Here is a 24,365-nt window from a genome sequence, read left to right as displayed (position 1 = left end):
TCTCACAAATAGTAATCCTATAATTGGACAATATGGTATAACAAGTCATATGACATTAAATGACATAACTCTAAATGTCATTAAACGTCATACAACTTGTTATATTTGTTTTTGACGTAAGTATTTATCAATAGAAAGACTAGGTTATGTTATGTAAGCTTAAAGATTCACGAGATAGCGGAAATTGTCTTTGTTGAAAGAGTATTCGGCATTATATAAAATGTCTAGACAATGTACAAAATTAAACTCTTTGTTTAATGCCTAGACATTTTGTAAAATATCAAATTGAACATTTTTGATGCTTAAATATTAAAAATTTAAATATTATAGAATAACAATATATAATATCAGATTTTCTTTAAAATTACATTTAATAGAAGTTATTTCATTTGATAATAATAATATAAAATAAGAAAATGTATCTTAACTAAAATATCATTGTAATACTTCAGTAAATAAATGTAAACTTATGAGTATAGTTAGAATAAAAATGTTTTATACTTTATACGTAATGAAAACAAAATAAAATTAATTTATTACTTTGATTATATGATGATGTATGATTATTATTACAAAGAGCTCTTTTTGTGTTATTTGGATTAAAAGATTTGGAAGACTCCAGCTGGTCCCCAGCATCGTCAACACACCTGAATCTTTGCTCACCTAATTTCAAACACAAAGGAAAAACAAAGTTCAAGCGTGCCGACCGCTTAGGGATTGGGCACAGTTACGAAAGAACCTCCTTTTCCACTCGTTCCACTAGGCTGCTGCTGCTGCTTCTGTTGTTGTTGTCGATGATGTTGAATGCGGGCATAGCGCTTTCACACACCTGAAACTTTGCTCACCCCAATTCTAAAATAAACGGGAGGGCAAAATTTCAAGTTGGCAAAAGCGGCCCCCGGAATGAAGAAAAGAAATGAAAGAATATACACGGAAGGTCGAAGACTGGCGTGGCGACGGTGAATCCTGCAACAGACGAAACATAGCGAAATAGAACGTGATTTGAGAGAGCCGGTTGCTTTTTAAGGCTAGCGATTTGAAGCGATAAATATGTAAGTTCAAACGGGTTTCTGCGCGCTGCATTATGTAAAATTCGCAAAGCTGACCTCACATTTATGTAAGCAGACTCCTCCGGCCATCCCCGACGTCGCCTGAAATTTTGCGCACACGGACTACAGACTCATTCATATTGCTACAAAAATTAATTGGTTTTCGTGTATTATTTCGGTGCGGAGCAGAGCTTCGTGACCGACGCGCCATTGGAAGAAGCAATTTGACCCCGGCGACATCCTAACGTTACATTTAAAAATAAAGAAGTGGAATGAACACGGAGCGGAGGAGTCGCAGGAAACCAAAACAAAGCAAAGTAAACAAACCAACAGTAACGCAACAACAACAACAAAAAATAAAGAGTGGAAAGAAAACCGAGTCGTTTCTTTATTGTGTTTGCGTTTGTCTTGAGAGAATGGGCATGGAAAGAAACGCAAAATTGTGGAACGGAAGAAAGCTCTCCGGCAATCTGGTTATGGACATCGGCAACAATAACTGGAGGTCGGAGGAGGAGGAGGAGGAGCAGGGAAGACGACGACGTCGAAATGGAAGAAGTAATGCGCGTGATGATGGTATAATCTAATGCATACATCTATCGGGTCCTCGTCGGGCCGAGGCTCTTGCATGGAGCCGCTGGAGCAGTCAGTAGGTCAGAGAATCGCGCGCGCGAGTTCTCTTTGTTCCAAAGTTGAAGTTCAAAGTAAAGCGTTAACCTTTCGAAAGCCGCGCGCCAGTTTCACGGCACGTTAGACGTTGCCCATCTTTGTCCCTTACATGGAACATTAACTTTGGCTTCTCGCGTGTGTTCTGCTGCCCTCCACCCACTGCAACAGCAGCGGCAACCTCAACGTCCTCACTCGTACCTTCTCATTACACATCTCCTCCTCGGTCCCCCTTTCATTCTCTTCCTACAACTTCTCTCCTCTTCCTCTTAGGGGGCCCTCATTTTTTATACTTCAGTCCACCCATTCTTTATTTCTTCCAAATAACTGTATATACACGCAACCATCGTTTTCCTCCTCCCACTCATCTTTACCATCATCATCATCGCAATCATCGCTGCTCCAAACTGCAAGCCACTTATATGAATATACACAAATTATCTTCTCTCATTTTTTTTTGTTAGTGAGAACTGATTGAGAATAAATCGTAACTGGGCATATTGTAACATACTCTCTGTTGCGCCACTCATGTTACAGTTTCCACGTACTGTTCCACACTTCCAGTCATAACATATTTAATGTAATATGCGTCACCCAGGAATTCTGACACATACTCACTCTCAATTTGCTCGTGCAGCAGTTCTTCTCTCTCTAGCATCACCTTGGTCTGGCGTACTCCCTATTGGCAAGCAAACTATAAATGAAGCACAGCGACTTTTTTTTTGCCAATTCCAAACAATGAATTTTGATATCCGTATGTTGAAATATAGACCCAATTCAATCATCGAGCCTTCTATTAATACGTGTGCTATTTTTACATGCCTCCACGTGACACCAGACCACCAACCAAACTACATACTCTATTTAACACTATCCCGAACTTTTTCTAAATAATAATCTTAAAATTTGCATTTATCAATTTAACCTATTCAAATATGAAACATTTTTATATTGACTACCAAAACATAGTCATATATTGTGTAATAGAACATTTCTTCAATTTTTCAGATCTTATTTCGACAATCTGTAAAATAAAATGTCAAGAATAAGTAAAGATTATGCGACGAAAAGTTAATGTGTAATCTTTTAAAAATTACCGATTACTACTTTTCAATTATACGTTCGAGTTATTCCTTCGTTTTCAAAAGTTTCCCATTATCCAATTTTTTATGTGTTTTCTGTTATCCTCGACCTTTGGCCACGATGGGAATTACAGATGCAAGATTAAATATTTTCCAAACCCAGCCGTATTTCTCTGTTTCTTCTTCTCCGCGTCATCTCTTCCAAGTCGGCCGATTTCCGATTGATATCCTCGCAGTCGTTTTCTCATGCAAATTCTCCCGGGGCACATGAATAATTTATGCATTGTTATGTTTTTCATGCATGCCGAAGCGCACGTCTTTGACAATCGAACGGGTTTCAATTATTTGCTAATAACGATGAGGATGAAAATGAAATCAATTTAAAACCGAATACAATCCGAGTGAGTTTGGGTGGAGAATGTGATGTATCCTTTGGGATAAATGAATCAGAGGAGGAAGAGGCTGTTGGACTCTCCTGGATATAAACTTGAAGTTATGGAGTTTCCCCTATTCGGAGTCGACGTTTATTCAGATTTGAAGTTATTGAGCGCGATGGGAACTAAATGTGAAACTATGTTACATGCAGCGAATTGATCGGGTCGGCATCGACGTGGAAGTCCCTGAACCTGGATTTTCTACTGTCGCACTGGATCCAATCTGAGCTGGACTTGCTATTTCTAAATTTAGTTTATACACACTATATTTATAAAAATTTTGAACTAAAATATTCATATTTTTCACAATTTTGTAAAAACTTTGAAGATTAAACAAAGAATTTTTTATTTGGATCACGCAGTGTTTGGAGATTTTGAAATCTTGTCTACGAAGTAGTAAACAAAAAACATGATTCAGCGAAGAAGAACGTATATAAATATTGAACGAGTTCGACCTTCTTTTAGGGAGGAATGATGTCCTTCGAAGTACAACAAAGCTCTGCGACCCACAAGGCCTATTGTGATTTTATTCAAGCGACCCCAATAAAAGAAATGCGCCCTACAAAGAACAAAAAAAAAGAAGAAGACATCGTGCCACACATATAAATAAGTTTCGTAAGTGGATGCTACTGCATGCATTTACATTATTTGTAAATTTCTGGGAGCAATCTCGAGCAAATTGAAAAATGTCCCAATATGGGAAGCGTAAAATTCTTGAAATTACGTCTCCATAAACGGTAAGTTTGTTCCGCACCGAGGGAGGGTTTAATAGGGGTCGTCCTCGGCTGATATGCAATGATATCAGATTAAATCGGCGCATAACGACGTCGGGTTCTTGCTGAAAATTTAAATTTCCTAATGAGAGTGGAAAATTTCGCAACGTCGATCTTTTCACTATATCACTACGGTAATTGATATTACGTCAGGGATTTGACGACGCGTATCGTGGGTGGCCACGAGACGGGAAGTTTCATCTCATTTTCGCATTGTTGCTTCTAGAGGCTTTTACACTGAAGTCGGCTGTTTCTAGGAAGTTACTATGGTAACAGTAATTCAGAGACAGAAGTTATTGTCTCTGGCGGCGATGCTAAAGGACGGCCAGTCCTTACGTAATGGAGGAGATGACCGGCTCCCAACATTCCGTCCACATACGAGAGTCGTTTCATTTTTTTTTTCTGTTCTCAGTAGCAGTTTTACTTTTCTCATGAATATTACAAACTTTGATTGGAATATCGCACAAGCATACACGCAGTGCGAGATTTAATAACCGAATTCTCCATGACAACCTATAAAATAAGTACGTCGGTTTGGTCACGTTCGTTATTGCAGCGGGTCGTCATGGAAAATGCGTTTCACTTATTTACTCTTCGTCTTTATGGATGTTGGTACCAATTGCGACGCAAGCATCGTGTTTTCTGGGCACGATCGCTTTCCCATCTACGACCGCTATTATTAAGTCTTGGGAACAAAGAAATCCGAGTGCGATTTAATGAGAAAAGTCTGAGCAAGAATCGGAACTGGTACGGTATGCAAATTAATTTCTGATAGTGGTTTACACAATGCTCGGTTCAAGTTTCATTCATACATGGATTGTAAGTACAGGCGAATTTAAGTGGCATTCGATGTAGCGCGACGCATGTCTCCTCTCCGTCTCAACCCCTCTCGCAAATGCAATACAAATGCGATTAAATTACATCAACTCGTACGGATTACATCACTAAATCAACATAATCCGATCATATTAATTTCAACGAAACTACCAGCTTTGAACACCTTCAAATTTTGTATAATTATATTAATCTCTGTCGCACATTCACAAACACGTTCAAACTAATTTAAATTTATATAATTAATATTATGCAATATAACTTTTATAATAAAATGTATACAATAATAGGCTTTATTGTATTAATATAATTTCATAATACTTTATACAATTAATTATTTCAATTGCGATTTGAATTATACAACTATTATTCATAAACTATACCAATGACAATGAGGATGACAGATGTCATTCTCAAAATTATAATCCCAATCGCCATTGTTCTACGTATAATTGACACACGGTAAATTAAAACAATATCAGGAGAAACGCAGTAACCATGACAATAACGAATGCTTATGGCATAGCTAATTCATTTCACGCCAATTTCAAGGTAATTTATTAAATTAAATTCAAGTTTGCATTAATAATTAATTGTATGAACTTAGTAAAAAAAAAAACTTTGTTTACAATTTATTCGTTGGCAAACAGAATTTTTATACACCGTTTGGTTTTTAATTTAAGTTAACAAACGCATTTTCTCTCAATTTCATACATTTTATAAACTACTCCAAGTACAAAATTACTTTTGCATTACTTAGGCGAATATATGTATATATTAACTACATCCATCCGAGCAATATCCGGCGTCGGAATTGGTTAACTTTTCGAAGGACGCGTGTGTATACATATATATATATAAATATATATTAAAATTCAAAACGTGGATTATGCAACGAAGAAGAAAGAGAGCGGTGCATAAAAAAGAAGACAAATTCATCCTTATGACAAAGTTGACGTCTCCGCGGGGATTTCGAAGCAGTCGAGTCGTGTACGCAGAGCGCAAACATCTGACAGTTAATTTTGACGTCGCTTTGGTTTCACGATTTATCTGTAAATAATAAATTATCAAACGGATTTGCATGTAAACGAATTGAATGCTGTTTAATATTTCTTTATTTCTTATTGTTTTGTTTGTGTATGTTAATAGGAAGATTAATTTGGATTAGTCACGAATTAGAATGCAGATTAATTTCCTAAAAGAATTAACATCGGTTGTTACGCAACGACAATGAGGGACGCGCTGAATTTCAATGATGAAAGCTACAACAAAGAGAAACAAAACGGAAGCAAATGATTGTCGCGTACAACAATAAACAATATGACTACTGTTTATATAAAAAAAAATCAAGCTGCTTTACTTCAATCCATCACGATGACTAAATTGATGATGTAATTATGCAATAATCGCACATTCTCGTTTCCTTTTTTTTTATTGATATAAAACGCTGATATTTGCACGGAAATTAGACGATGATGTTGCAATGATCATATTTTTTTTAAAACAAACAAATTGCATAAATTCATTGATGCATTGGCATAGTTTATAATTATGATTTAATAATTTGCAAATGTGATTAATGTTCTAATAATTGGAAAGGATACAACATAGTTTCATAGTATGCGTGCATAGTGCACCGACAACATATATTTTCATTTGTTTTTGCATTCTATGAATAGAAAATCACACGTGCCCGGGCAAAATCCTCGCAGAGATTAATGGTTATTTATATTTGTTGTTTTTTTCGCCCATTATTGATTGATTTTTATTTGTGAATGTGTGTTATGATTATTATTCAGTTTATGTAATAATATCAAAATAAATAAAAAAAAAACCAATACAAGTACAGTTCATTCAATAAACGGAATTACAAGAAAATACAAAAATATCATCATTATGTATGAAATTATATAATTTTTACTTTAATTGAGATGTCTTTATTCTTGATAGTTTTTAATTAAGATTAGTAGATTATTATATAATTTGTTGGCATTTATTTCCAAGAAGAATGTAAACTTATATGTTAAAATGTTTCTTAGCAACTTAACGGAAACTTAAGTTTATAACAGAAACTTATACAATACATTTTTTTGACACTAATCTTACGTTTTTGAGAATATTTGCTGAGAAATTAAGTGAAATTTATTTGATTTTTTTTTAAATATTATATTTTAATTTCTATCAACTTGTTATAATATATTAATAACTGTTATTTAGTACAAGTTACCTAAGTTATTCCTATGCAATGTACTCGAGAATGAACAAAAAGAAACGTGTGATTGTTCGAGCAGGAAGTTGTGTAATTAAAGTTTTTTTTTACTTCTTCTTCTCCTCCATCTCGTTTGCATACGCTCGTGTATGTATATTAAAGATTTTGTTAATTTTCCATGTGGTACGTGCAGGACTTGTTGAGTGAGCGTTATATACACTACGTGCGCAATTTATTTCTGGATCTGGATGCTGATCCAGATGTATCGATTCGCTGGTGTGATTCACAACCGGACCTTTCATAACTTTTTAGCAAGAAGAGAGAATAAAAAAAGAAGGAAATAAGAGAGGAGATGGAAGAGCACGAAAAAAAAAGAATCGTGGTTAAATAAACTGGAGCCTCTGGCTCTGCTGCATGCGTACACTACGCTTGAAACACACGGGCTCTGCCGTAATCGGATTGCAGGCCGGATCATTTACAGCTCCACCACCACCCGTTCGAATTGGAATTACAATTTCCATAGTTTCGGACCATCTGCGGAAATGGCATTCGATTATGTAATACGTACATATAGTCGTCTGGCAATGCTGGTTAAAATATCGAGCTGCGGACTGACCGGTTTCCTCCTATCGCAGACGACACACGTAGTAGCAGACTCGGGGTGTTTTTCCAACCGGAACACGGCGGACGGACGGACGGAGGCCCATGCCTTCCGGGAACCGAAAGGGTTTTTAGGGGAAGACGGAAACAACAGGTGTTTGTCCTCGGGGTTTGTTGTGTTCGCACATAAAATACCTTCTCCCCCGTCGCCATTCCTCATTTTACACGTCGCTCGCTTCGCTCTACACGATTCCAGTTCGATGCATTTTTTCATTATTTAAATTTCACACATATCCAGATGGTGTTTAAAAAAAAGATGTATTTTTGTTTTCTTAGTATTTTCCATCCAACGCTCTAAAAATAAATTCATCGCACATAAACGGATAAACGTTTCCAATTATTTCCTTTGGATCAATAAATTTCAATCTTTAATTTCAGATGAATTACAAACTTTTAGTACTATGGAAGACTGAAATCTCAGCTAGTAAATCAAATAGACTTGAAAAGTGCAAGTATCAATTAATTGCATCCATTATTTCTCATAAAAAACCATTTGAAACAGAAAAAAATAACATCGAAGATTATTGCACAAATTGTCAATTGTACAGACAAAACTGGATAAACAAAACTTGCCAGTTTTCATTAAATACTGAAGCTATTATGTAATGATGTGTATTTTCTATTTCGTTTTATCCTTATATCCTTATTATTATTATTAAACATCATTATTATTAAACATTAAACATCAAAAAGTAGTGACTGAAACCAACTAACACAAAACTTCAACGAAGTAATTCAAGTTGAAGAGGTAAATCACAGAGCAAATCATACAATATTTAACTTATGTAACAATTAAAACGTTTCAAAACAATAGATTTCATAGTAAAGAAAAGTGCATATATTCTCGAGACGAATCGAATAACGTATTATACAAATATTTTTATTTGATTGAATAAGGATTTTAACCGCAATATATAAAAAATTTAATTGAAATTGTTAATAATTTAGAAGAATAATTATATAAAAAAAATATTGAAAACGAATAACTTTTATATTAATTGGAAATGTTGTCTGTTTGATTATACTAGTCATTTTATATAATTGTAAATTCATGTACGCAAACCGCAAATATGATTTACTAGGTAATGTCGACTACATCGGCTGGAATTTCTATAGTTGATGAACAAAACATTGCAATAAAAGCAAGTAAATAAAATATTTACTATCAAATAGATTTAACAATTGCAAGAATAAAATACAAATTAAAACTGAAAAAGTACTATAATTTAGCTTCCTAATCCTATTAATGTAGCTTTTAATGTTATTCGCAATAATGTTAAATGAAAGGTTCTTGCTTTACGGTTCGATGAGAAAATGTAAGTTTAATATATATGTTGTGATACTATGAAAGGGATTAAATTTATAAACATATTTTTTTTATGAATTTTGCATACTTAAAACAGTACAACGAAGAAGACAAAGATATGTATTCTTCGAGTAGCATTGCGTTCCAGTTTACTGATTGTTGTTGTATGTAATTTACGACCATATATGTTGCTATAAATTTTATTATCCACGACTATTATTTCATATAAGGAAAACTCTTTTCTAATTTTTATTCAAAATTCTAAAATAAATCAATAAGTTTTGTTTGATGTATTGATTTATAACTATATATAGAAGAGATCAAGTCATTATTTTTTTGTCAACAAGGTTTCTTAGAAAGTTGGCATAAAAATAATTGGATGTCAAATAGTCAATTTAGCGATAATACTTATAAAAATATCTTTTAATTAACAAAAGCAGGCGCGTTGATAGATTTATGGTACGAAGTAAACCGACTATGAATTTATATATTTTTTTGTGCGCAAATGGCTGTGAATTGAGACACTCAGCTGTCTGTGGTCGGATCGAAAACAAGGTCGTGCGACATGTAAGAAAACCTCTGATCTATTCACAATTTTTTAGCACACACACTCACAACAATACAAAACGTTATTTAGTTTCGACTTCTCTTTAAATTTTGATAAACTTTCAACAATTTCCTGTAAAACGTATTAAATGACAAATGAATAAATTCTGGTAGATTTATTAAAGAAATAGAAAAAGATGAAAATGTTGCAAAAAATAATTTCAAGCAATTATATTCTAACAAAAAGGTATTCATTAGGATAGTGAAAAGTTTTTCTTTTAAATATTATCAAGCGACATAAAGTATTAACTAATTTATGAGTTTCAGTGTTCTCTCTTTTAGAAACTTTATAAATATAAGAGTTTCGATTTTGGCGTTACAGAAGCCGTGCAATAGGTCTTATTTAAGCTGAAAGTAAACGATAAATATTGCGAACGTGCTCGAAATTGTCAACAAGACCTATTCGTGGTGGAAGCTAATGCATAAAGTATATATATATGAAACCAAACACAGGAAGTCTCGGCGGTAATTCACTGAATCCACGAAATTAATGCATATTTCCAATTCGCAATAAAATGGTAATAACCTCGCAGAACTTTATAGATTTCCTCCTATTAAATGTCTAAACGGGAAATCCACACTCCGCCGTCTCGTCTCACAGTCCGTTCTATAACAAGTTATTTTCGAACGTCTATTTTACGCTGCATTACATTTTGGTATTTCGTCCTCCCAAATCTATTTGCATCTGTAATTATTATTTTAAACAAATATTTAAACCGTTAAAATTAGTTTAATAGATATTAGGAACAGCGCAATTTGGATATTTGACTCCAGTCGTAGGATTTACTTGCTGCAGTCCTTAATTAGGAATCAGTCAAAAGTTCTATTTTATGAATTAGTTTATTTTACTCATTTGATAGCTTAAGAAAGTTAAGCAATGCACTTAGCGTGTGGTATTAGGATGGTTGTGTTCTATATACATTAGAGATAAATATAACAAAAATATAGTTCAATGAAGACTATTTTTTTTAAGTTAAATTATTATGAATTTTTTAAGCCATATGAATGATAATTGTGTGTAAGTAATTTGAGTCAAATATTGAGGAAATTTTTAAAAGCGAAACATATGAATGCGTTTGAAACTTTGAAAATTTCTGTGTCAAATCAAAAATAATTGTTTAGAGTGTATCTTCTAATTGTATATAAGTTGTTAGCCTCGATTATCACGGCCGGTTGGAGCCCATCTTCTAGTTCTTTGTCTTTACATGGTATTAATTTGTCTAAGAGTTCTTTGTCACCATTTACACGGTCTTGATTTCCCAAGAATCGATCTTCCAATTACGAGCTCTTTGTCACCATTTCCGTGGCCTTGTTTCATCCGACGACCGTTCGATTTGCACGCACTCTCGCGGAATTAGCCCTTCGCGAAATAACTTCTTCAATCCACGCAAAGAACATAAATAAACTATACAGCAATAATACAAAATAAATACTTACATATAACACAAACCTGATAATAAAGCTGACGAAGAAACGCCAAAGTCAGAGGAGATCTGCAACATACAAGAAATAAAAAAATGTATTAGAAAGAGTATATTAAGATAAGAGTAGGTTTTATACAAAGAATAGAGCAATTTTATTAATATTTAAAAAATAAAGATTTCAGTGTTTTCAAATTTGATAATTTCTTGCTTAATGAGCGATTTATAATCAAAATTTTATAGGTTTGAACTAACTTATTATATTTTTAATCTAAAATCGAAATAAATCGGTATTTTTTTTAAGTCGACACAACTTTTAACTAATTAAGTTATTTTTCATCTAAAATTTAATAACCGGTTTTTCAATTTTGAAAATGTATCGAAATAAACCAGTATTTTCAAGAGTATTAATCAATTTTTAATTTAAAATTATTTCTTACAATTCTCTTAATATGTCTTAAGCCACTGCCAAAGCCAAAGAGTCAAACATGAAAATTACAACAATTTAAAAAAAAATTGGGAGCCAAATCTGCTAGTTTAGTAAACTTTTATTACACTAAATAAAACTAAATTTCATACTTAATAAATATTTATTAATGCGAATAATGTGCTTGCATCTCCTTGGAAAGTTTGAGTAAGTCAGGTTTGTATGTTGTTGCGCCTCCGTGGATATTTGTGCCAGAGCCGCACTTAAGGAGCCAAAGAGCCACATGCGGCTCTAGAGCCGCACTTTGCCGACCACTGAGCTAAAGCTAAAATGATTTAAACTCAAAATGAAAACGTTTTTATTTATACATGTAGTTATTTTTTACGTATGAACTATAGTATTCGAATTTGACTTTTTTTTTAATAAACCGATAATTGAAAAAAAATCGACAAACTGTAAAGAGGAGCATTAATCAATCGGTTGGCGGATTCGGTGAGTGAATGTTGTTGGTAAGTACAGAGGCGAGAGATAAAAATAGAAATTACATTTTGAAACGGCCGGCCGCAAATATGCGGTGTGCGCGCCTCTGCTGCTTCGTTTCCAGCTGGAACTTCACGCAATCAGGACGCGCAAATTCCCGTGAAGGACACACACACACACTCACATACAAGCACAGAGACAGAGTGAGAGAGATATCCACAAAATGGACAAAAAAAAAAGCAATGAGAAAAGAAAATCGATCGATTGTCTCGAATTGCATCATCCATGACTACCCTTATTACAATCGGTAAGCCAATTTGTGATATCAAATGATTTCTTAATGTGGCGTTTACTGGGAGGAAAATGCAGGAAAGGAACAAGAAAAAAAGGTTTGAAACGCGAGCGAAAGAAAAGGAAAAAAGTATTCGACGGGATGAAACAGGAGTAGGAGGAGAAGGATGATGATGATGACGACGACGGTGGCGTCGCGATGCCGACGCTTGCAGCTTCTCTCTAACTTGTTGAGCGCGCGACGCTTCCACCGAACTCCCATATATTTCAATCAATAAATTAGTCATAAATTACGTGCAGACTGCAGAGCCGGGCGACCAAAAGGAGATAAAGAGAACAGAAAAAAAAAGAAATGGAACATTACGTAACACATTGATGATTATTAATGTAAAAACATCTCTTTGTTTCTTTAACTCAACAATTTTAATCAATATTATTAATAGGTACTTTTATTTCTGTATTCTAATACTTATAAACTAGATAGTTTAACAAAATATAAACCAGTTAAAAATTGTAGTCACGAATAAGATGATTCAATTTATTAAAACGATATTAGGATTTTGAAGTTTTGTACTTAATCTTAGATAATATTAAATATTTTTATGGAATTTAAAAAGTTGTTTGTCTTTGTATCGAATAAAAAATATAGTTGGACAATTAAACCAAATACTGAACACAAAAGAATTTTATACTTCGTAATTTCTTGTAGCTTGGAACGAGTTTAATCTGTTCCAAAATTTCCGGATTTTTACTCTTATAGTGAAACATGTTCAAAAATACAGATAATTTGTGTACACAAGTTTTAAAAGTGAGGTAGCAGGCGCGCAATCCGGGTCTTCTCTTCTCATCATCACTTGTTATGCGAAACGTCGCTCGTTAAGCGAGTCATTTTTCTTACAATTCATTTTGATCGTTAAGTGAGGTTCCACTGCATCTACAAATTTGTTATAGGAAAGAAATTCAATATATTTCTTTCATAGGTAAAGTCAGTCTTCCATAATAAGATGTAGATTTGATGACTAAATTATTTAGCACTTAATCCCACCGTGTTTGGGGAAAAATACATATGTAATGTAAATCCAAGGACTAACCGCAGCACACGCCGCTTAACTCTCTTAAGCTGCGATATTTCAAATTCAATGCACACAAGTTTTTTTTTAAGGAATATTGAAATTGACTAATCTGAAATAAAACGAATAAATACATTTTATTTCACAACAAAACGTGCTCTTTTTTTAATTTATATAGTCTGTTTATCATAAGTTCAAAGATTAAGTACACCTATAATAAAGCAATAATTTTTAAACGTAAACCTCAAGATCAAAGTTTGAATATGTCTATAAAAAAAATTACAAAAAAAAAATGACTTTAGACATCTATTTTTGTAAATAAATAAACATGGGAATTTTGTAGAAACCCATTGGGTGTGACCGATCAAAGGTGAAATACAACCATAAAGAAATGAAACTAATAGTGAAACTAAAATTCAAGTGACTTCTGCTTGTATATAAACACACATACAATGATTCGATAAATCTTGAGAGTGAGAAAGAGAAAAAAAATGTTGGGAAAACCCGAGTCAATACATTGCAGTTCGCTGCGTTATATATTATTACATATTTTTTTCTTCTTTTCTTAAGTGTACATAAAGGAAAATAGGCAAACGCCATTTGGCATCAAAAACGTAATAAACTCGCCGATTTTTTTGGCAGCAAATTACGTTACGAATTAAAAAAAATTCTGCTTACATTTAATTTCAATACAGTCAGAAAATAACGTCAATATTTGCGTTTGTTCTATTTTGAATTACTTGCCTTGTTTTTCTTTCAACTTTTTAGTAGGAAACTGTTTTGCAAAGTCTTTTAATTTCCATGTATTTCATTAAAGAAGTACAAAGGTTTATCAATTTCGTAATAAATCATTTTTATCTTACAAGTGTCGATTTTCTGTATGTTCTTCTTATGTATTGCAATCTTTGTTTGAAAAAAATCTTTACCTCTAAAATGTTTCACTTAACGAAGTAAATTTGTGGAACGTTAATAGAAGATTTGTCAATTTGAATACGTTGCAGTTTTCATAGAAAAAAAAAGAAATAATGAATGTAATTCGCATTGAAAGAGTAATTTTAATTATGTTATGTAATAGCTTTCGGCACTTTTAAAAATGAACGTGTAAACAGGAATGCAATTTCAGCATCTGTTTCATTTTGAAATTAACTTTTCGAGTTTACTTAAAATAAACTGAGAACAATACGAGAAACGGTCTAATTGAAATATCAGTTTTCATTTTAATTAGTTTCTGTCCCTGTCGGGTGGTTATTTGCAAGTTGGTTAATGGACAAAGGATATTGTGATGCGGTTAAATGAAACGCGAAAATAAAAGGAGAACAGAAAAAAAAAATGATGGAGCGGTGGCTGGTGGGGGGAACGGAATCGTTTCAGGAAGTGGACAATAAACAACGGACAAGTTTATAGTAAATTATTCCATTGTTTGAGGAGTTTCACAAACGTTCCAATTTATGATTAAATTTCCTGTTAGGAAAGAAACGGCGATGCGAAAAAAGAGAGAAAGAGAGAAGAGGAAAAACAACTGAATCTGATTATAATGAATATCAATTGAGATCGTCGAAAGATTAAAACTATTTTTTTTTTGAAAAAAAAAAATTGTTAATTTGAGCAATTAAATTTGTAATTATATTAAAATACGTATTTTGCGAACACGGTAATTTGCACATTCGTAAAACATAAAATTAGCATATTATATAGATGTATTTCCTCGTATAACGCGATAATTATGTTCCTAGAATGTAACACGTAATTCGAAACCTTCTTGAGTGTTACTAAGATTCAATGCTTTATTAGGTGTTGTTTCAAACATAGTCGACACTTGAAAAACACGGTTTTGACAATTCAAAACCGTGTTATTAGATACTTCAGATCAGTATATAAATAGACATTCTATTACTAGCATAATCGTTGCACTCTGAGCATTTATAAGTACATATTAATTATATAAGATTTTTTTAGAAGCATTATTCGAGGATTTACTCTATATTTATATATGATAACCTATACTTTATGCGGTATAGATTACTCATACAATAAAATTTAGAACTAAATTTGTGATCGTTTTATAACTTTTCGCAGTAGTGAACTCGGGACTTTCACAAACTTTGTGTTACAAAGTTATTTCAATATGCTCGTGCTGTGTGAGTTAGGTTTGAGTGTAATTACGTAAGTGTTAAGTATTGTAAAAGTACTGAATTATATGATTGATATGATAATAATGTTTCTAAAATAATAAGTATACATTTTTTAATTACATCATTAGAACGTGATTTTGTAAGTGTACAAAACAAATATGAAAGATAAATGCATGTACGTGATAGTCCCAAAATTGCATGTTTTCATTTTGTAATGGAATAATTTTATGTAGCATTCAGTGCACAATTTTTGTTTCGCATGGATCAATTTCATATTTTCATTACAATTATAATTTCATAGATTTGGAGCAGTATTTAGTGAAAATGTTTAACAACTATTGGTAAGTATTCAATATTGTCACGTCAAGTCACGTTTCTCATGAATTTGTTCTTCATTATTAATCAATATGATATATTTTATTTTTTAGTTTCATTATGTAATTTCAAAGATTTAGAGCAGTAGTTTCTGAAAATTTTAAAGCACTGTTGGTAAATATTCAATAATATCACGTTTTCTTTTGGATATCACGTCAAGTCACGTTTCTCATCGATTTGTTTATGATTATTACCTAAACTGATCAATATGAGATGTTTTATTTTATACTGTATTATCACTGTAATTTCAAAGATTTAGAGCAAGATTTGGTGGAAATTTTAAAGGAAGGTTTGAAGCACTGTTAGTAAGTATTTAATAACGTCACGTTTCTCATGGATTTGTTCATCATTATTGCCTAAACTAAACAATATCAGATTTTTTATTCATTACAGCTGTAATTTCAATAATTTAGAGCAGGATTTGATGGCAAGTTTAAAGCACCCATGTAAATATTCATAATCATGTTCTTATGAATTTTCAATAGTTCAAAGATTTAATGTAGTTTTTGATGGATGTTGCTATAAGTATTCAGTAATGTCACCTTCTTTTTCTTATTTCCTCAAGGATTTGTTAATCGATGACTATAAATTGAATATGGTTGTCACATTCATTTCGTGTATTGAATTGGAGATGTTTTGAAAGTAATCGACGATTTAGTAGTAGTTTTTGAGGGAATCGAATCTCTCGGAGATGCGACCATAAAAGGCGCTCGAAATATGGGCTGCTTACTCTCTGGCCACCAGGTTTGGTCCATTGTGGCTGGGGCTCTATACAGATATGGTTCGAGATTGCAACGGGTGTTGAATGAGGCAATTAGCGGGCGCGCTGTGTGTGTATGTGTGTTGATCCGGTGTCCATCGCGCCGTAAATCCTGTTTGTCAAACCGTCGCTCGGAAGAGCAGACCTTTGTGCAGCAGAACCCAGCATGATGCAACGTCGCAATCTATCGACGGAATATACAGAATATTGCGGTCACGATCTAACGACGATCACGACGCGTCGGGGAATTACAAAACCCAAAAAATAAAAAATAATATGAAGAAGATAGAGAAAATATCAAGAGGAATTTCGTGAAGAAAGGCGATACAGCTTTTGGGAATACATTCGAATTCGATCATCTAGTTATGTGGATGAGTAGGTGCATCCATACGCGCTTCCATAACGCCCACGCGCTAGAAAATGTGATGTGGTTGTAATGAGTTCACGTGGGCCCACACCGTGGCCCACACATACGATACGTGAGGCAACATTCACGCATCATCATCAATATCCACAACCACCCTCGTTTTGGATGCGTCGTTATTGTTTGTTTATTATTTGACAAGTTGACGTTACATCAACTTTGACACAGTGGAAAGCGGGAGAAGGTGTGTACACAAAAAAAATACAGTAATGGCGATGAGGATTATGCTGTTGTTTTGTTTTGTTTTGTTGACGATGGTGATGATGATGATGGTGGAAATAATAGAAGCGTAACAGGAGGGGAACGGAAAAATTGATTAATTCATTTAAGTCACGCAGTTTAAATGAAAAACAATTGAGAGCGCCCACACCTTCCACTCTTATAAGGCACCTTAATTAAAATTCCCTCGTAACGCTCTCGCGCAAGTGACTGACGGCATTTTATTCCGCTGCCGTGAATCACGAGATGACAAACGGCGAACACAAATCATTAGTATTTAAAAACGCAACGAAACTAACGCAGAAACAATGGCAATTGCGTGTTATGTATGCTTTCACGTTCAACCTTTCTTTATCAAACATAAAACACACTTTATACGGCGCCACTGATTTCGAAAAGTGACTGAAATCCAATGGCGTGCAGAATTATTGGAAAAATTTCAACTATTCAATAAACATACATTTTAATAAAATAATTATATTAATGGAAGAGGCTCTTCCTAGAGGGAAGTAGCAGGCGGAAAAAAAAATTATATTAATTATATAAGCGAAGAAATTAATTGTAATCAATACGCGGTACTTGTCAAGTGAAAAATATTACTCATAAGTTCTCGAAATAAGGAGCTGACTTATCACAAATGCTGTAAACTCTTGTACACATTTCCAAGTAAATCTAATTTAAAATTTACTTGGCAATTATAGTGTTGTTATGAGCCACCTCAAAACATTTGATTAAAGTGTAACTAACGTGACGTGAACGTAGATTAACCTCAATGTAATTGGTTGTAAATATTCTGACCATAAGACGCACCTATTCACGTAGAAAAATCTAATTGGAATTGAGATGAAACTTATTATTTTTTTTTCTGAATGTTTTCGTCATATTCAAATTCTATTATATACATAAATACTTGTAGCCTTATATTAGACAAGTATAGCGCAATACTTTTCTGACTTTTAAAACATTACAGTTTGCTTTTCATTTAAAAAATTGCATCTTAATTACAGGATGCAAAAAATATAGTAACTTTCCTATATTCATATAGGAATAACAGCAATATTAAAAATTTGATTTTATTTAAAACACACCTAAATATATTCAAGACTGAAGCTAATACTAATCAACATTTACGAAAAAGAAACTCAATAGTTACCTAGTAGTATCGCATTAAATATCGCTTATTTCGATGATTACATGCATAATTGCTCTGAGAAACAATTGCTTCTCAATTACATAACAGATTTAATGACAAAATGCTTAAATATTTGGTCTCTTATCCTTCACACTTGAGCAAATTGAAATGATTCTTTTGTTTATATAATGTCAAGCTTCCTTTAAAACTGCGTTTCCCAATTTTTCTGCCATGCAATTATTTTTTGTTTGTAGTTATACTGTGACTAAATTGCTAAGAGGTCCTCGATTTGACGCTTAATAGTCAACAAAACTGTTTGTATCTTAGATTGTGTTTTAAAACAATAAAGTGATGGTCTGCATAACATGTTGCAAACTGAATTTAGAACCAATTATTGTATAGTTTGCAAAATACGTGATGTAATAGGAAGAGTGCTCTATGTGGATCAGCATTAGATAATAGATTTAGCGATGATTGTAATATACAAATATTATAAAAAAAATAATATCTCATGTTATTTCTTAGTAATTCTAAATGGGTTAAGTCAATATTGTCGTTAAACAAAAGGGAACATATTACCCGCATTTTAATAAGATCTCTCTCCTCTGGCTTTGACTGCCGTCTTCCGACGCGAATATTAATGGCACACAATTTGTAAGAGAGTAAATTAATTTTAACGCCACAAAACGTCTTAAAGTGATTAGTCTTTAATGGTTAAAGACGCCTCCGCGTATTAACTTATTTTTTTTTATGCCCTTTTAATTACAAAACGTATATATATATATACATCAATTCTTTACATTTATTATCAATTACTATTTTAATTAACCGCAATTCTGGACGCCGATCAATCCATGAGATTACGTGGAAAGATGCTTGCAGATTTATCACGAACGAGTTATTCAGTTGCATGACAATGCTTTAGACCTCATGCGCCAAACGTGACCTTAGACAAGACGAATCCCAGAGTTGAATTGGGAAGACCTTTCGCATCCGCCGTACAAGATCGAACAACAAGTTGGATTGCTCGAGAAATCAATACATCGGAATATTCAGAATGTGGCGCACAAATCGAATTTCTAAAACCCTATAGATGAACTGCACCGCATTCGTAACCTATATTATGCAATTCCATCATGAAATAGAAAATAAATATCATCCTTTGATGTTATTTGTTTTATAATTTGTTTTGCTAATGTGGTTATTACTCAAGATTATTGATACTGATTTATAGTTAAATAATCGAGATTAACGTGACAGCACATGGTTAGAAGGATAATGATTTCATAATAAGTAAGCAACTTTAAAGATATGTTTATGATTTTTTTTAAACTAATATATTTACATTAAAATATTGATTATTATTGTTATAGATAATATAAACCTACCGACACTAGGTCAAAATGACTGTCCCTTAAAAATGTTATATTTTTTTATAATTAAACTAAATAATAGTCAATTTGTTACTGAATGAATTAGTAAATGAACAACTATATAATTTCAACTAAGAGAATAAAAAATATATAAAGATATGTTGAGATTTGATTTTAAAATCGATTTGGTTATGAAACGTTATAAAAGCGATAACTTTTATTAGTATAGAGAAGAAGTAAATATTAAATTATTTTTGATACCTTTATGGATCATTAAAAACTATCATTTTGTTTGTTACTAGGATTAAACAATTAATGAAGAATTTATAAAAAAATGTTAAAGAATATTTGTATATAAAATTGTTATATTTCTTTGGGATGTTAACATAAAAAATAAATTATTTTGTTTACAGTAATATTAATAAAAATTATCTACAATGTATTCATTCAATTTGTGAGTAAGAAAATGAAATAATGGATTTAAGAAACTTATGTATATAATCTAAAGATTTGTCGTTATGTAGTAATAATATAATGTTTTAAGGAATTTAAATCATGTTTCTTTGTGATGTTAGAATAAGAAATATAAGGTATTTACATTCAAAATTTGAAGACATTTTATAGGATGGATAAGGTTTAAGCAACATATGTTTTTGAAAAGGTATTGAACTATCAAGACATCTTTTGTGAGATGAAGCTTTTAGTGTAGAACGTTATGTATCTTGGTGATTTTGCAGGAATAATAAAGGTTCTGCTGATCTTGGTTGATGGCGGTAGGTGGCCGTTATCCTTCGCCGCGGTAAACCGGAAATGTTCGATACGTGGGTAACAGCCCTTGTGCTAATACTTTTACGCGGAAATGTAAATAGGCTAATGAAACCGTATCACCAGAACACCAGAGGCATTTCTTATGCTCTCGCCCGATTCTATAGCATATCCCAGTAACTCTATACGGAGCTGGAGGATCAAGTTAAGTGCCCGGCAACCAATCCGTATCGCTAACAAAGTGAGTGCGAGATAGAGGAAGAAATTGATCCGAAGAAAAACATTTACGCTCTTTTTATCCTTCGCCCCTGCACCTCCTACCCTCGACGACGCCGCCACCACAGCTGGAGCTGCCGTAGCCGTCTCCGATGGTCGATGGCTATGGCATGCCACAAGACTGGCGATTTTAATCGAATCCGTCGGTTACGCAACCGCTGCGAAATTAATAACGAACGTGACGCATCGGCGTAGGCGTGGAGCGCAGCGTATTATGCAATCTCGTGCCTCCCGCGACCTACCGTTTCCAGAACAAAATGACCTTTGATCTTTTGTTTTGCAATCTATACGTAACGCCACGGTAAGAGGGGAACACGCTGAAGACCGAAAGAGGATTAAGGCTGTAGGAAGAAGACATACGAGGTGCCACTACTGCAATATTTGCTTTTACTCCACATGGAAATCCTGCCATCCCGTGTGAGCTTTTCGTTTTCTACAAACAAACAAGATACTGGCTGGCTTTGCCGTTGGGAAAGAGCGGAAGTGCCGAGGTAAAACGAAGAGCGACGCGGTCTGTAATTTAAGGAATTGCGCTCGCTCTCCTCTTCATCAAAGTAATTTGCACCATATGACAGGAATTCAAATTTGACAAGTGACAATTGAATTATTCAAATAATTCGATCAAGTTCGTTCCCTCGCGTTAAGTCCTAACGGTGACATTCAACAACTGCTAATGTGTTTTTTTTTCTCTAAAAACCGACTACAATTAACAGCCAGAAATAATTGCCGAACAAATTATTTCCTCCACGAAACCAACAAACCAAAGAGCTTGAATTCTTCTACAATAATAATAATAACAAAAAAAGTAAAGATAAAAAGTGAGTATGAACTTACATGCTTCGAGGAGCGTTGCGGTTGAGATGAAGACGAAATTAAAAAAGAAAGAAAATCCAAAAAAAAAAAAAATATAATAAAAAGGCTGCTTCCTCTTCCTGCACGGACTCGAGGACTTTGGGTCCTTGGCTATTGTTGTCTTCTCTGCGGTAGAGTGTGTGTGTGTTTGTGGTTCGTTCACGTTTAGATTACTGTGTTTTGTGCTCGATGTCGTAACTGGATTACTTTCGGATCCGCGGCTCGCGTTCGACTGGCCCAATGGATTCGGCGGAACCACAGAACAAAATTCCGTTCGCGCAACCTCGCCTGATCTCGATTACTTCCGGTATTACGTCAATAGTATGTGCATCCTTTTCTAACTTAATTACACCCCCACAACAAAGGTAGGCGCGGTGCGCAGGCGTCGCGGGGGGCGCCGGCGGGGCCAGAGGCGCAGCGGAGCGCGGAGGGGCGCGGGCGTTTTCCGTGGTGCACGCACGCTCCGGTATAGCACCAGGTCTCTCTCCTCTTCCTTCTTTCCTTCCTGCCGCCCCTTCGGAGCCGTCGCCGTGTCCTAACTCCGATAAATATACTACTATAGACTAGATTCGCACATTGTTCCTCCTCAAAATATATTGCACACATAATAATTGCATAATAACATCATACATAGCAACGCTTGAAAACAATCCAATATTCGTTGTTTCTCACCTGTCTTATGCTTAATTGATACAATTAGAGCATTAAGTGAACAATAAAAGCATCAATTAAAAAAACATTAAAAACATAATACATAATTGTACCAAATTGTTAACTAGCACCAATTTCAAATTAAATTATCTTTTAGAAATTGTAATCTTTACAACTAGCATAAAACTCACCCTTTTACGTAATCGGCTTAAACTGTATGATATTTAATGCAATCCTCCAAAAAATACTAAGATGAAATTTCCTAGTACGTTTTATTAATTACTTACATTTTAGATTTTTTGGTATTTTTTATAATTAACATACGTAATTTAAGCATAATAAGACTAACCTTTTTAACATAATTAAATCAAATTAAAATTGAGCTGCGTTATAATTTTCTAAAAGTTATCTCACATATTTTTTGTGCATATTCTCATTAATAAGACTAATAAATTTAAAATGAAGAACAAAAACAAGATTTCCTTATTTATAAATAATCATCTAATTTTTATTTAATTCTTACATAATAATAATTAAAGCATTTTTTTATCAGAATTTGTTACAAAATAATTATTTAATAAATATTATAAAAATATGAGTTAAGATTTCTTCAGATTCATTTTAAGTTATGAGCTAATGTCTTTGATGTTTATTTTGTCTATTAATGAACTGATTTATTAAATTTACATATTTATAAACGGTTTCTATCAATTAAACAAGTATATTTCTTATAAGAGATTTTTCATTGCAATGTAATTAAATGAATGTTAAACAACTAGATAATCGACCGTTTAAATTTAACAACCGGGAATTAACGGGTTTTTCATCTGCATAAAGCGTTCATTCTGTTTTTTTTATTAATATTGTATGTTTCCTACTCATTTAAATTAACATTTTATCAAATGGTTAAGATGATTTTATAAATACAAATAAATTAGTATGAAGCACTTTTCTTTGAATATATTTATTTTAAACGATAAAATATGATCCAGATCTAAGTTATTGTTAATGTTTCCAGAACGGAATAAGTACATTTTATATTAATCCATAATTTCAATTCAATTTTCAAACTGTATTTAGAAATTATGTTAGAAAATTTTTACTACATTTATTTAAAATTATAATTTATGCTAGTAATATGCATGTAAATTTAAATATTTTGATTTAATTAAATTTGATAGAAAAAATACTATATTCGACTAGTGAAAAGAATTCTACAAAAAAAAACGCAGACGTCTGTTTAGTTTCTCGGAAATAGGCATAAACAATGAATGAACTTGAATAAAACGTAGTAAAAAGACGCAAAAAAGATGTGTAGAAAATTCCTTCTCGAGTCTAGACGATAAGATACAAAATAATTTATTCTGAATAACACCGACGAGGAACAACACAAAAAAGTGTATATATGTCTACGCTTTTTTTTTAAATAGTTTCTTTCTATTATTTACTTTTATACAAATAGAGTAATGCGGTTGCAGAAGTAATTTGTCAAGTAGCGATTTTTGTGTAAGCAGGACCGGATTAAGGTTGTCGTGTAAGTTAAGTTGATTCTAATTTAAATATTTTTCAAGGATGAAGAATTGATTGAACTATAATTTGTGTGTCTCCAAAACTCTCTTGGGACCCCCAAAAACGTTGTGAGTTTTAAGAATTGTGCCTAATGCTTAAGACAGATTTGTGTGTAATATGTTACATTTGTACTTGTATTAATTAAATGCGTATTTTGTATAATTAGTGTCCACTTTGGGGGCTTATCCATTTCCACAATGATTAAAAAAAATTGTTATGAGATTCGAACCCGTCACTATTGTATCGGATTTAACAGCAGGGCCGCATTAAGGTTGCTGTGGGCATCCCCCCCCTTAAGAAATCCAAAAGTACCAATGTTTTCACACTTCTAACTTCACTTCCCTCAGGTGCCTTTGTAACGCCCCCTTCGTACCTTTTACTGCATCGCTGTGTTAAGTAGATGCTAATTTAAATACAGGTATTCCCCGACTTACGAACAAAATTCTAAAAGCTCTTGTTACAAGGATCTTGTTATATAGTGATAAAAAAATTAACTGTTCAAACAAAAATTGATAATTTCTTTAATAAAATA

General features: G+C 33.1%; 1 long non-coding RNA gene across 1 annotated transcript; it reads right to left on the bottom strand.

Annotated features, from left to right (window-relative positions):
- Window positions 1-774: 774 nt before the first annotated feature.
- On the bottom strand, window positions 775-22,110 carry LOC108563179. The gene is made up of 3 exons (XR_001891082.1): window positions 21,596-22,110; window positions 11,054-11,109; window positions 775-966 (listed from the first exon to the last, which is right to left on the bottom strand). It is a non-coding gene; the product is annotated as an uncharacterized LOC108563179 (long non-coding RNA).
- Window positions 22,111-24,365: the final 2,255 nt, after the last annotated feature.

This window comes from Nicrophorus vespilloides, unplaced genomic scaffold, assembly GCF_001412225.1.
Source record: "Nicrophorus vespilloides isolate i.1.1-1 unplaced genomic scaffold, Nicve_v1.0, whole genome shotgun sequence".
NCBI classification, from domain to species: domain Eukaryota; kingdom Metazoa; phylum Arthropoda; class Insecta; order Coleoptera; family Silphidae; genus Nicrophorus; species Nicrophorus vespilloides.
This window is presented reverse-complemented; position numbering and strand designations above follow the sequence as displayed.